Source organism: Hippoglossus stenolepis, chromosome 8, assembly GCF_022539355.2.
Source record: "Hippoglossus stenolepis isolate QCI-W04-F060 chromosome 8, HSTE1.2, whole genome shotgun sequence".
Taxonomy (NCBI): Eukaryota; Metazoa; Chordata; class Actinopteri; order Pleuronectiformes; family Pleuronectidae; genus Hippoglossus; species Hippoglossus stenolepis.
Genome location: NC_061490.1, coordinates 1,361,908 through 1,375,853, shown reverse-complemented (window position 1 = coordinate 1,375,853; position 13,946 = coordinate 1,361,908). Strand labels below are relative to the sequence as shown.

Genomic DNA, 13,946 nt, shown 5'->3' with positions numbered 1-13,946 from the left:
GGACTTGTATACCTATACTTGTATACTTTAATATTGTCACTGTATAAGTAGTTTACTGTTCTACTGTGCAGAAAAACACGATTGGCTGAGGACATTTTGTTAGATCTACGATTGGTGTTGTATCAAGGTGATTAACTTCTTGATTAAGATAACGATCAACACAGTCATCAAATTAGAAACTAATGCAAATGTAAGGCCATTTTTTCGCTGTGTGATGACTAAACTGACTTGGGTAGACTCAACTACAATGAATGGAGGGACCTATTATATTCTTGAAGTACCGAGCATTTACCATTAAACACAGTGGGTGACTCATTTTTTTGCATATTCTGTAAGGGTTAAGGTGTGTACTTCCTGTGCGTATTGGTGCTTGGGAGTATTTATAAGGATGTTTGGCTGACTGTATACAAGTATTTGTTATTGTGTGCGTGCCTGCGTATTGTTCTTTGAGTAACAGATTGCAGCCTCTTGTGGCCAGTCCATCAGTAGGTATTTAAAGTGATAGCTGAGACATTTCTTCAGCAGTCACTGGGGAAAACAGAGTCGTTGGGTAACAACTCCAACAATTTCTCACACGTTTGAAACACATGAAAAACTTTTAAGAGGTGAAAAAAGGTTTGGAGTTGACGACAGGACATGAAAAGAAGTTGGAGGTGGAACAGTTGGACAAATGGAGGATTTAAAAGCAGATAATTGCAGACAGAATCGAAAGAAGAAAAAGGGGACAACTTGAGTAGCAGAATAGATGAAAATATGGAAGATTAGTAGATGAAAGATGAGAGGATGATGGGGAAACTTTACAAAGGACAGTACTGTAAGACTGCAGGTGCAGTGAATGAGAATAAAGTTTGGTAGCATGAATCAAGAGAAATAAAAAATGGAAAAACTATTTCAGATGATAAATTGTGTCACAGTAAGTTTACAGTATGGCTGTACATAAAAATCTGTACACCTCTGCTGTTATATAAAGGTGCCTATGTACTGAATGGCTCTGTTGAGTGTACTTCTTTATAGTAGCTTCCTCAGTTTGCCCTCTGCACACTGAATCAACCTTTGTCAATGTCAATTTTATTTATATAGCACATTTAAAACAACTTGGTTGACCAAAGTGCTTTACAGGTGTAATGGTACAACAAAAGGACAGTAAAACGTAATACATCCTAGTACAAGTAATACAAATAAAATACATTACAAATGTAAAATAATAAAAATAAAAATAAAAAATATATATAGATATACGATAAGATAAATAAAATCAGCTGCGATAAAACGTACTCAACTCGAGGAGAAAGCCTGGGAGAACAGGTGTGTTTTTAGTAGTGATTTAAGGTGTGTTAGAGACGGGGCAGATCTAATGTGAAGTGGTAGGTTGATCCACAGGTTTGGGGCGGCACTGCGAAGGCGCGATCACCTCTGGTCACTAGCCTTGTCTTAGGTTTATCAAGGAGCAGTTGAGTGGCTGATCTCAGTTCCCTAACTGGAGTGTGCATAAAGAGAAGTTCGGATAAGTAAGACGGTGCCAGTCCGTTAAGAGATTTAAAAGTTAAAAGTAAGATTTTAAATGGAGGTAGAGAAACAAATAAATGACTCTGAAATCCTGAGATGTGCACACACACACACACACACACACACACACACACACACACACACACACACACACACACACACACACACACACACACACACACACACACACTTCTTTTACGGCCGGAAACCTGTGCGAGAGGTACTGCCATGGGAATATGATTTCCACCCATTATTTTAGATTGAAACATGTCTAATATCTTTCGATGGTTTTGATATCTCCTGACTTCTTCTCCTGGCAAACATTGTGTATACTGTACAGTGGTCAGGTGGCTTATAGGGAAACATAATACCTTCATTCAAAAATTGGAATGTGAGTGAGTTTGTACAGAATGTGATTCCTCGTGTTCTCTTCACCCAATAAGAGACTGCTAGCTGCTTGTTTGATCTTTAGTCCCCCCCTTCTCAGCCCTATACCTGCCTCATATAGTGGGTTCAGATGTCAAAAGGATGTTATTTTTCTTTCTGACATCACTAGATGTTTCTCCAGAGAACATTCCAGATCCATTCCCTTCCATAGATTTTCTTTCAGCTGGGACCAGTCCTTGCGAATAATATACTCAACCTCTCATAGAGTCTCTGTGACACATTAAGAAAGTGTTTTTTTTTCTTCGTTGGAAGCAGACCTCTGATGGAATACAGTATGCACATGTCCAGTAACAGTTAGCATCAGGATACCTTATCCTGGTGTGAGATGTTAGTCTACTTGATGACATTATGATCATACCTTAAAACATATGGAAATGTTATTTTTGTAAGATAATGTTGCTGCCCTTAATATGATAATTCCAACTTCGTCTCATTTTCTTCATCCCCAGTTTACATTTAATTTGATGTTTCCGACTCTTGGACAGGTTAGAACCACTTTTCACATTTTCAACAGCCTCTTTCCTGTAGATGAAAATGGGACTGGGTGCATTGTGCAGGGTTAGGAGTTGTCATTTCTGACTTGGAGTGACTCATATTTGACCCTCTCTGTCTAAGCGGGAGGTAAGGCTGCCTTGCTTCCTGACCTGTTTTTTTGCTTCAGTCAAAATCTAATTAACACGACCTGACAGTTTACCCTCAGAGGAATGATGATGAGCAAGTTTGACAGAGAAACAGAAACAATGGTTAAGAGAAATATAATAGCAATCGAGGGGCTGCGTAACAACCAGCAATGGTAGTACATAAACAGTATTATGAACTGATTTGTCTCCTATAGCGCTCTTTGTGTATGAATGTGGATCATCCCCAAGTAAATACTTTGTTTCAATCGACTTTATTCTGAGTATATTTTAGCCATTGGATTCCCTTTTAGTACTCGCAGCACAAGTGTATTACAGATCGCACATACAGTCAGACAATCGGTTCCTGTCTGTTGAAAGCTGAGCCCCATAGAGTGACACACTGGGTCACTGGAGCAGCCAAAAGATGAACTCCACCAGGTGGTAGCATTTAATTTGACTGTACTGATGTTTGCTTTGGGACTGCTCCTAAGTGCTGACGTAACTCCGACAACACCCCTTTCCATGATGTTTTGTTCTCTGAGCAGACACTGAGCAAAGCTGAACAAGCATTTGAAGTTTTTAAGAAATATGAAAGAAAGGGGGAAGCCTGAAACCTTAGTGAAGTTGAAGGAGAGAGAAATAAGAGAAATAAGAGCTGTCTTCTGTTGGTCTGTCAGTCTTCAGTAGTTTTCTTATGCTGATCAGCTTTTCCATTACCAGTATAAAGGTAGCTTTAGATTTGTCTCACTGTGGACTCAATTAAAGGGGAATTGTGACTGACAGAAGAGAAGACTGTAGCTTTGAGTAGGGAAGTAGAGAAAGTGATGTCATATGCACACATTTTGCATCCCTCTCGTCTGTTCTCCACTCTCTCTCTCTCTTACACTCTTTCTCTTTGAAGCGCACACATGTACACACAAACATTTCTGTCACCATGCAGCCACGATGGAGAGGCATGGGCGTCTGTGAAGACCCAGCACCTCTCCTGATGAGCTGGCCCGGAGTGTATACTGTAGCTCATGTTTCCTTCAGTCACACCACAAAGGCTCCTGCTTCTCCCAGTGGGCAGCAAGAGGCCTTTGTTGGGGAAAGTAAATTGCCTTGACATCTTCTCCTTGCCAGCCTTGTCTTTTACTGCACATTTAGAAATGTGTGTGTGAGAACTTGGATGCAGTCAGTTAGACTAACTTTGTTTTCTCACTTTCAAGCAAATTGAAATTTTAAGAAATTATAATTTTTTCAGAGTGATTACAGACTCTAACTTGTGGTTTCTCATATTGAAGGAATAAAAAAGTCACTGTACAACAGAGCAGTCGAACCAATATATCAGCAATAGATTTCAAGAGTAGATTATCTGTAGTGATACAAGCCTTGTTTTGTCAATGTGGAAATGTCTGAATAAAAACTGGACACTGGAAACTGAACAACAACCTGTGTGTCATTTCCATGTGTCATTTTGTTGTTCTCACTGTAATTGTGTTGCTTCGCGAGACTGACACCTGTGACACCGTGTCAAGGCATCACTGCAGTAATTATTCGACTGCAAGTGAGTATTCACTGTTGTTGAACAGTAAACTTAGATGCATGTTTACTCACTGTCACTAGATCCCCGGTTGGGGTGTAGAGGTAGATTCCTCCAGTAGGAACCAGACACTAAAATACGATTTCTCAACAAAAAAAAGCATCACTAACTCAGCCAAAGAACTATTTTCTTAAATTGGCATTTACTGATCATTTACTAATTCTGAACAATCGTAATGTGGCATTGTAGCAGTTTCATGTAAGGCCATTTACACATTTGTGTAGTCACATAACTTTTGCTTCCTGATGTAGTGCACAAAAATATCTTTAAAACTGAAGACAAAAGAAGAGTGCAAGAGATATAATCAAGGGATAATAATTTAGAATGATATATTGGACGCCTAGATATCTGTGCCATTACCATATTTAATACCTTTCCTACCAGTAGATTCTGAAGTACTGCTAACCATAAACAATCATTAGTAATGTTAATGTAATGTCGAAAAATATCAAACTCTCCTCTCTTAGTACATGCTATCATGAACTAACCAAGCAGTCTTTTTTCTTTTTTTTTTGTTGCAAAAAGCCAAACTCCTCAGAAATGAACTTTTTTCCTTCTTCTTTTTTCCTTTCCCAGTAAATTAAAGCACAGCTGAGATGCATCAGGCTGTACTTATCCCTAATGAAAGGCAATGTATGGGGCCACCAACCCCACAGGGACTCTACAGAGAGCCTCAACTGGCTTGGCTGTTAAACCTGTTATCCCAGATAAAATCAGTTCCTGCAGAAAGGCAGGGAGAGGGAAGAAGGTGACGTTAAGGAGTTTTTTTTTTTTTTACAAGTGCAACCTGCATCGATCCCCCCAAAACCAAACCTTACTCAGACACATGAACATATATGCACTCACACCATATATCCTTTATGCAGGGCCACCTGACAGCCAAGGCTGGGGCTCACCAGCAAACCAGCAGCAGTACAGTGTGACTTGTTGCACTGCAGGCCATAATTTAGCCCCACACCAGCTTTTATGTGGCGTTTTTAGCAGCCTCTGTTCCACACTCAGCTATTTCTGAGGGGATAATTTCCTAAAGCATGTGGCATTACAGGTGCATGTTATATAGGCACAAAAAACTGACTTTCCTTGTGAATGTTTCTGAATAGAAAAGAATGTTGGTTTTCCCTTGATATCTAATTATTGGTCGACTCTAACTCCATTGCCTTGTTAATAGTTAGTTCAGACTTTAGCACCACCTGTAGGATTTTTTAATGGGAAGTTAAGAAGTCCATTACCATGTCTGGACCAGTAGTCTAGACTTCTTTGATTTATGAACGCTGCTTTAGGCATCTGAGGCATGAGGCTTCTGGTGTGATTGTAATGCCTCATTACTCCTGTTCATAGTTAGTCATAGCAAGCAGCTCCTGGTCTATGTCTCCAAGGACAGCCAAGAGCAGGAGGACAAATACTTTCTGTGCCCTTCAGTAGTGAACCTCAGAGATTGAAGTCAAATTTACATGAACAGCATTCATTGGTGAGAACACTGACGTTGGCTGTTAAATGAATCCACTCACAGTTTTCGCAGGCATTATCATCAACAAGTTGAACTGGTATAATGATTTTGGCTTATGAAAACTTATTTGAGAGTGGCTGTCGGAGAAGTCAGTTTCTATCTGCAGTTGTCTGACATATGACACATTATGTGAAAGATGACACACACACACAGCGTCTGCATCAGTTGTTGTGGCCCTCAAACAACTTTGATTTATAATGATCTAATCACTTGCATCACTCATTAAGTTCTTATCTGACATGTCTGTGTAGCTAGTGTTAAAGCTTTTATGATTAAAGATAATTGGATGACCTTAAATCATTGTGTGGAAACTGTGGTCATGCTAAGCTGTGAGTTGTAGTTCGGAGGCTTTAAGAGCAGCAGAGTATTTATTTTGTTGAACAAGGCAACACATGGACTTGACCTTTGGCTGTATTTGAAGAAACATGGTACTGTTTTCAGAAAGAGTTACATTATTAAGCTGAATTTATGTAGCCACACACTGCCACAAGTAGGATTTATGTATTAGCAGGTGTATATTAAAAGCCTGGAATGGTATATGATGTCATATTGTTCCACTTTTCACTCTGAATCAGTGCAAAGATCTGTGGGCTGCAAGGTATAACATTATATTTTTTGTGGCGCAGTATTTTGGCCAACTTTGTGGTAAAGATTTTCTTCTCCTCTACATCTGGTGTCAGACAGTTTTATTTGGTTTTATGGCTGACAGAGATCAATGGAAGTATTTAGAAACCTAATTTTAAGGAAATTGCATCAGCGAATGAGACACTTGTGATTGACGTTTCAGTTCTAATGGAAGCTTCCACGTAATTCTTTCATTATTCAAATGCTCAGTGCTAGAGAAATCATAGTCACTCTGCTGCAGAGGCATCTTACTTTCCCATATGATTATAACTGTCATTTGGAAGCTTAAATCAACATGGGTTTTAACTCAGCCCTTAAGTATATATTATAGGCTGTAATGTTTTCAAGAGGCAATATTTTTGCTGCCCAAGAATATCCTCTGAATTTTAACTATACCATAAAATATACTTGGATTGGATTGGTGAAAGTTAAGATAGTAGATTCCCAAACAGCTTCAGTTGACTGAAAGACTATGTATGCCTGAATTAGTCATCTGAGGAACTGAAGCTTGAGGGATGGAAAACAGTGGGAAATAAGGAAGGATAGATGGATTATCAGCTCTGAGTGGATTATCATCTACTGTGGTGTGCATTCCACTGTCCTCTCCTCCCCACCAGGCCTCAGCACTGCTCTATCACTTCCCAGAAACAAGCTCATCCAATTTTCACTGCTTAAGCAACAATCTGCTGTTGGTAATGAGGTACAGGAAACATTGTTGTCAGCCTGATAAAATATGAATCCAAGCTTTATTTAACCAGGCAACTTGGGGGAATGAAAACTCACTGGAGTCTGTATTCTTACTGTCAGTGACCATCTGCATGAAGGTCAAAGGCCTTGGGAGAATAATTCTGAAAGCAACTTATCTGGATCCAAATAACGGACAGCCGGTGCTTCCGTTGAGTGCTACATTTGTTGTTATGGCAACGGTGCATAAAAAAGCCTACAGCAAAATCTGAAAGTATAAATGTGACATTAGGTCTGTAGTCTCTGGACAGAGATCTATTATCTCTGTTTGTCCTTATAAGGAACCGCATATACTCCACAGCTGGACATGTTGGACAGAGGCAGGAAGCTACATGCACACATAGACACACCATTACACACACACACACACACACACACACACACACACACACACACACACACAGACCTCTTGATGTGTTTTCCTTTAACGCCTGATGAACCACGTCATTGCCATTTTCTCGCCTTCCAGTCTGCAGCTGTCTGCACAACTTGATTAAAACATTTCTTAGTAGTAATCCCTGTGTAATGAAGCCCTCTCCTGAGAATGCATCTGACAGTGTGTGTGTGCGTGTGCGAGGTTGTGCACAAATGTGTTTTAGGTCAAAGTTGCTCCAGATGGGAGGAAGAGAAGAAGTGTTTGTGTGTGTGAGCGAGAGAGAGAGATAGAGTGTGTGTGAAGTGTTTCTCTCTATGAAGAGTGGGGACTGTGAAGGACTGATGACTGAGAAATGCACACATGGAACACCTTTGACCCTGGGGAACCACAAAACTCTGAGCTGTGGGCAGGAATACAGTCGCTACCACCCACTATCTCATACCCAGCTCCAGCACAGATACTTTACAGTTGTGGTAGTTAGGTTAGAAGGTGGTTGTCATTATTGGGTTTGGGAGATTAGATAAACTTGTAATCACTTAATTGTACATTTTAGAAGAAGAATAGTTTTACATAAAGAAAAACTCAGTGTAAAGAGTGCAATGTGAAGTAAAGATAACACAATATCTGAAGGTAAAAAGAATAGAAAAGAAAACAAAAGAATAAAAAATGAGGCAGGAGCTATTTCTTAAGCCAAGGAGCCTACTGTGATGCATCTCTACTGTGGATTGACTTTTTCCAAGTAATGTGACTCAAAGGGCTGTCATATGTGTGCTGGAAACATTGATTTAATATTACTTCAACTTGGAAAATTCTCTTTATTGATCCCCTTTGTTCTTTACCTCCTAATAGGTTTGATTGGTGTATGTCAGTTAGAGCTACTATTGAAAACAGTATTTACAGTTTTTTAAATCATGCTCAGCTGCAGCTGTTAGTACATTTCACATCAAGCCAATGATATGGACCATCTATAGTCAATGAAACAAAATACTTAAACATATATCATAAGAAACTTCAAGACATAATAATAAATGAATAGTAAGTAGTTTATATTCCGCAGGCACATTATGTGGGAGCATATAGTAAACAGTATTGCTGGATGTAAGGTAAACTGTTAGCTTTTCACCAATTCTCAATACTTGACAGCTGGGTGGGTGCCGGAGGGGATATGTCATGTCCTGACAATTCTTGTTTACGTCTCAATAATTTTTCATCAAGCTCGTCAATTTTCCTTTTTTGGTTGATTTTTTTTTGCTCAAATCTTCAATGGTAGTATTTCCTTCTTCTTTCTTCCAGTTGACATTTAGGTGGTAAAATGACAAGTTTTCCCATCCACCAGTGTGAGGTTCTTGCATGATTTATAATGTTCATTTGGAGGTTTTGTGAGAAACTGTAGTGAGTCTTTTGTAGTAAGATAAAAGAGGGGATTTGAGAGAAGCCCATAATTCACTTTGGTTATTTTCAAGAAGGGTCAGTGACCTTGACTTGGAGGGATGGGAATTTCTTCAACACTTCACATCAGTCTGCACCATAAGGAGAGAAAAATAGTAACGGTACAAGCTGCCAGTCTTTGCTTCCCTCCATTCTCCAAACAATTCCCTCCAAAGACACTCAAAAAACCTGGAAACAATAGTGGTAAAGGATTTTGTTGATTTTTTTCAGTTGGGGAATGTTTGTATAGGTTACTTAAGATTGGGTGTGACAGTGAATGATTTGTAGAAACTAGAGATAACTTATCAGTGGTCCGAAGACGGTGGCTATCTGTTGTATCTATTAGACAAATATGTCAGCCCCTAATGAATTACATTGATCTTGCTGTCAGACAAGTTAAAGTCCAGAGAAAGTAGCACATTGTGAAGATGGTTAAAAGTGATTAACTATCTTGTTGATTTTTTTATTTTTATTCTGCCATCTTGAGTCTGGTGTATTATTATCTTTCGGAGTTGTTTTAACTTTTAATTTTATTGGAGTAGCATGTTCCAGTTCCTGTGGATTTTTTTATTACAGTACAGGATATTTGTAATGACAGAAGTGCACACAGGTTCCATGCTTGTATTCTAAAACGCTGTGTAAACTATTTGGTAAACCATTTGGTAATGTTCCTTCAACATATAGACACTTCCACACCATCACGGGTAGCAGCCTGCCAGAGACACTCTAATTGGGCCTAATTCACAGTGCGTACGTACAAATATGTGCTCAAACCTTGCGTACGAACGTTTGGTGCACAAATCTGGAATTCATCAATATGTTCTTTCCTCAGACCATGCATATGCACAATTGATGAAGGCCCGGCTGTCCTACAAAATGTAAACCCACACCCTTTTAACTAAATGCATAGTATATTAAAACTCCATTTATTAAAAAAGAAATGTAATAGACAACAATAATTTGATTTAATAATACATTGACCAAATGTATTAAATAACTATGAAAGTAACGCCCTCATCATTTATTGTCACAATTAATATCTTCAACTATACCAGTACCAGAGTTAGTTTACTTAGTTTACAAAAGAGTGTATGAGAATGTTCATAATAAAATCTGTTTTGGCTTTCATTAAATTGTTTATTGGCCTAAAATTGATTGGTCATTCCCAACAATTTCTAGTGCCATGAAAGTGTGCATCTATAGCTGATATTTATTTATGAATTGGTAGCATATTAAAGGGCATGCAGAGTATATAAATGACTCTTCCAGGAGAAGAGGTAGGAAAGGAGAGAGAGATACTTCTCCAGGAGAAGTGATAAGAAAGAGAGAGAGAGGGTGGTTTATAGGCTCGTTGACCTCATGGGTCCTAAAGGACACAGTAACCAATAGTAGCCAAAGTTGGGTTCAGGGCAGGTGAAAGACCCAAGGAGGCTGAGTTCTGGAAGCTCTCCTTTGTCTTCAGTACAAAGTAGACATGTGGTCAAACTTTGGGTACACAACTCGGTCCGTATATTGTTCACCAATAGTAGGTCCCAACAGAGTCTTGTTTACATCCCTCCCATGGCTGCTGCATCTTGAGCTTCTGACATCATCACCTCAGTGTCCACAAGACTCAAGGCTCTTATAGCTTTAAGCATGATGCCCTAACAACATCTCTGCCCACTTTCAAGCCGTTTTCAAACATAACCTGCGGGTAAAGTCCAGAGAATTGGATACAGTGTTTACCCGCAGTGTGCAGTTTCACACATGCACAGTTTGCCTGTATTCATTTCTGTGCTTGTGTTTGGCCTCTGTAAAGCAACAATCACAGTTATTTAAATGGAGTCCAAGCTGTGACTAGTGTATTTCCTTGAATAAAAATAGTCCTATGTATTCAAACACCAGTACTACACAGTATGAAGCTGTGCCTCCTCCACTCCCTGCAAATATTTAACAATAACACCCTCTTTTAGACAAATGAATGAATTCAGCCAACAAACGCTGGAGTGCTTTGAAATGGGTAGGCTACATGAAGTGTTGCAAATTTGTATGTTTGTGACATATTCGACAGATAAATATTAAAACTCCGGTGAAAGATCATTTTCACTGTCTATTCTGTTGTGAACCACGAGGAATGTTTGTCTGTCAAATACATCACAAGCATACATTTTTGCAACACTTCTTGTACCTGTTTCAAAATAAAATCACTCCAGCATTTCTGTTGACTGAATAAATTAATTTGTTTTTAGCAAGGCTTTGATTGTTATCGCAAGAACGGAAGATGCACGTCTTCATATTGTAGAGACCTGGCAATAGTTGAGAACATAACCCGACTTTTGTTCGAGAAAATACAGTAGATATACCAGCAGACATGCTGCCAGTGTAGACAACAGACAACTGTGCTTCACCTGTTTGCTGTTTCAAAGTGTCAGAACGGAGGTACTGTGGATATCGACATGTGTCATGAAAGTCGCCACAGTCACTTGTTGAGCGGCACGATGAAGGATACAGGATTGACATATTGTGTGTTGTGTTGAAAAACAACAAACTGAGTCCCCCCTCAATAAATTTAATTTATTAGTAATATTTTATTATTATCAGGCTCTGAGCCATTTTGGAAGAAACAAAATATTTTGTAGGTCACCTCTGTGAAGTCTACTTACTTGTAGATATCACTCAGTCATTTTAATTACAAAAAATAATTTGCTGTCCCTGTAGTATGTCCACATTTGAGCATGAACATAGAGGAAACAGACTATGAAAAGAGCACCACAGCTGCTATGGTACTCATGAGTCTGACTCATGCCATCTGCACAACACTTTGCCCTGTTTTGCCTGAGTTTTAACAGGGACACTGGACACAGAAAGACTTTGTGCCAGCCTGTCAGCCAGTTACCTAGCTAAGCAGTCAGCAAGTCAGGCCAACTGGCCTGTCCTAGCCCCAGTCTAGTTCTTCGTCACTCCGTCATGGCACCAGCAGGGGACAGGTCAGGAAATGAGGCCTAATGTTGTTGAAATACACCAGAGGAAAGCATATTTCATCCGCTGAAACTGAAACACCTATTTTTTCATAACTCTTGACTAATTTTGATTTCCTCTTAACATATTCCTGGTGGCCTCTGTGTTCTAATGAAAAAGTTATTGACTTAAAGGACTACTGTGAGTTCACAGACTGCCTATTCAATGAGGCACTAAAGTTCAAGCCAAGGAACTGATCCCCTAAATTATGAGCCAGGATCCAAAATGGATTGTGGGCCCAACTCTGGTGGGTCTCTACTTTATGAGACTAGAAGCATTCTTTAATGAGTTTTGCTGCCTAGACTACAGACTCTGTTTCTAATGTGGATACTGCACTGTAGCAATTTAAGGCATTTTGTTAGTTGCCCCATGCATATGTGTTTGTAGTTATTTGTTTCCGCTGTTAATGCTACAGGTATTTGTACTGCTTTATTTACCTCTTGGACACTTATTTCCCTCAAGGTAACAGTGAGAGAGTTGCCTGCCAGAACGATGTTTACCTTGTTGCAGCAAGAAACACTGACTGTGCCATATGCTTAATGAAATCCAATGAGCGCCTGGCTGTCCTCCCATCCAGCATTCCCAAAACACCCTAATGAGAGTTTCTGCTTCTCATTTAGCTCCAAGATTCCAGTTGCTGTCCGCAAAGAATTGGGCATAATATAATAAAAACAGGTGCATAATTAAAGTTTTAGACGACCACATGCACATGACAGCTCCCCTAAAACGCTATAAACACTCGAATAAGCCAACAAACTTTCATCCCTTGCCAATCCTTCCATTGAAGTGGCTTTGCCGGCACATTTGCTCTGCATGTGGGGACATTGTTGTTGCTGGGTCTCTTTCACTTTCTTTTGTTCAGCACTGAAGTGTACAAAGACACACACACACACTCACAGATGTGCAAACATACACACAGATGCAAACACGCACACACAGGCATGCAGGCAATTGAACACAAGAACACACATGAAAAACGACTTGATTGATGTCTTGCTGTATAGAATACAACAGTAGTAATTTTTAATAGGAGAGAAGCATGACATTGCATGGTTCACCATGGTGCCAAATGCACCACATGTTGCTTGGTAATTCAAAATGTGTGCTATCAAGGTAAACTCATTGACCCTGTCAGTTTGACCCTGGAGTTTCTTTTTTTGCTCACTGCCTTTGTTTTCTCTGCACGCTTACATCTCTCTTTATCAAACTCACTTTCTGTCTCATACTAGTCCCCCCGAGACAGCAGGCAGCTCAGAACTCTGGACCTGCCTGTGAGCAGCTAACAGCTCATGTCACCCTACTGAACCACCCAGGAGCAGAAGAAAGGGAAAGATAAAGAGACGTGGAGAGGAGAGGGAAGCAGAGGAATTAAACGATTACAGATTTGCTGAGCAGAGTGAAAGACCCCGTGACATATCCCATACTCTGAACTGGGACCAGACCAAAATGGATGTGTGATTAAATGAACTGTGATGCTCGTTCCTGACACGATGCAGCCATCCCTGGAATTAGTCATGGTTCTATTTTCATCAAAAGTACCACTCAGAGGGCAGTGCCTCTTGGCTTCCATTACAGTTTATAGTGAATACCCTCTCCCCACCCGCAACCTTCAAAATAATACATGTGTATTTGGGGAGGGGGTACTCTCAAACTCTCTGCACAGCAAAGAAGAATACATAAGTGGAACCAAGGAGGCTTGTTTTGTAATGTTTCGAGAGTTCGGGATCACTGTGGGTTTTTCTTGAGGACGCAGAGGGAGGGACAAGGGGAAGGAGAGAAGTAAAGATCAGATCAATAGTCATCACCATGACTACTAATCTCAAATTCCTCAATCTCTACACTTGTGTATAATGCCATGCCTTTGTTAGTGTGTGTATGAGTGTTGGGAAATCCTTCGATCTGCTGGTACTGATGTCATAGATGGGATCTTAAGAACTAAGGAGCCTCAACTCCTTAACTGTGTGTGTGTGTGTGTGTGTGTGTGTGTGTGTGTGTGTGTGTGTGTGTGTGTGTGTGTGTGTGTGTGTGTGTGTGTGTGTGTGTGTGTGTGTGTGTGATTGTGTGATTGTGTGTGTGTGTGTGTGATTGCGTGTGTGTTTGTGATGATAGATGGAA

At 39.9% G+C, this 13,946-nt stretch overlaps 1 protein-coding gene across 1 annotated transcript in view; it reads left to right on the top strand.

The window, feature by feature from the left end:
* LOC118113661 (vacuolar protein sorting-associated protein 13B-like) overlaps nt 1-13,946 on the top strand; it is a 311,783-nt gene that overhangs the window by 55,465 nt on the left and 242,372 nt on the right. The gene's annotated exons all lie outside the window — the stretch shown is intronic.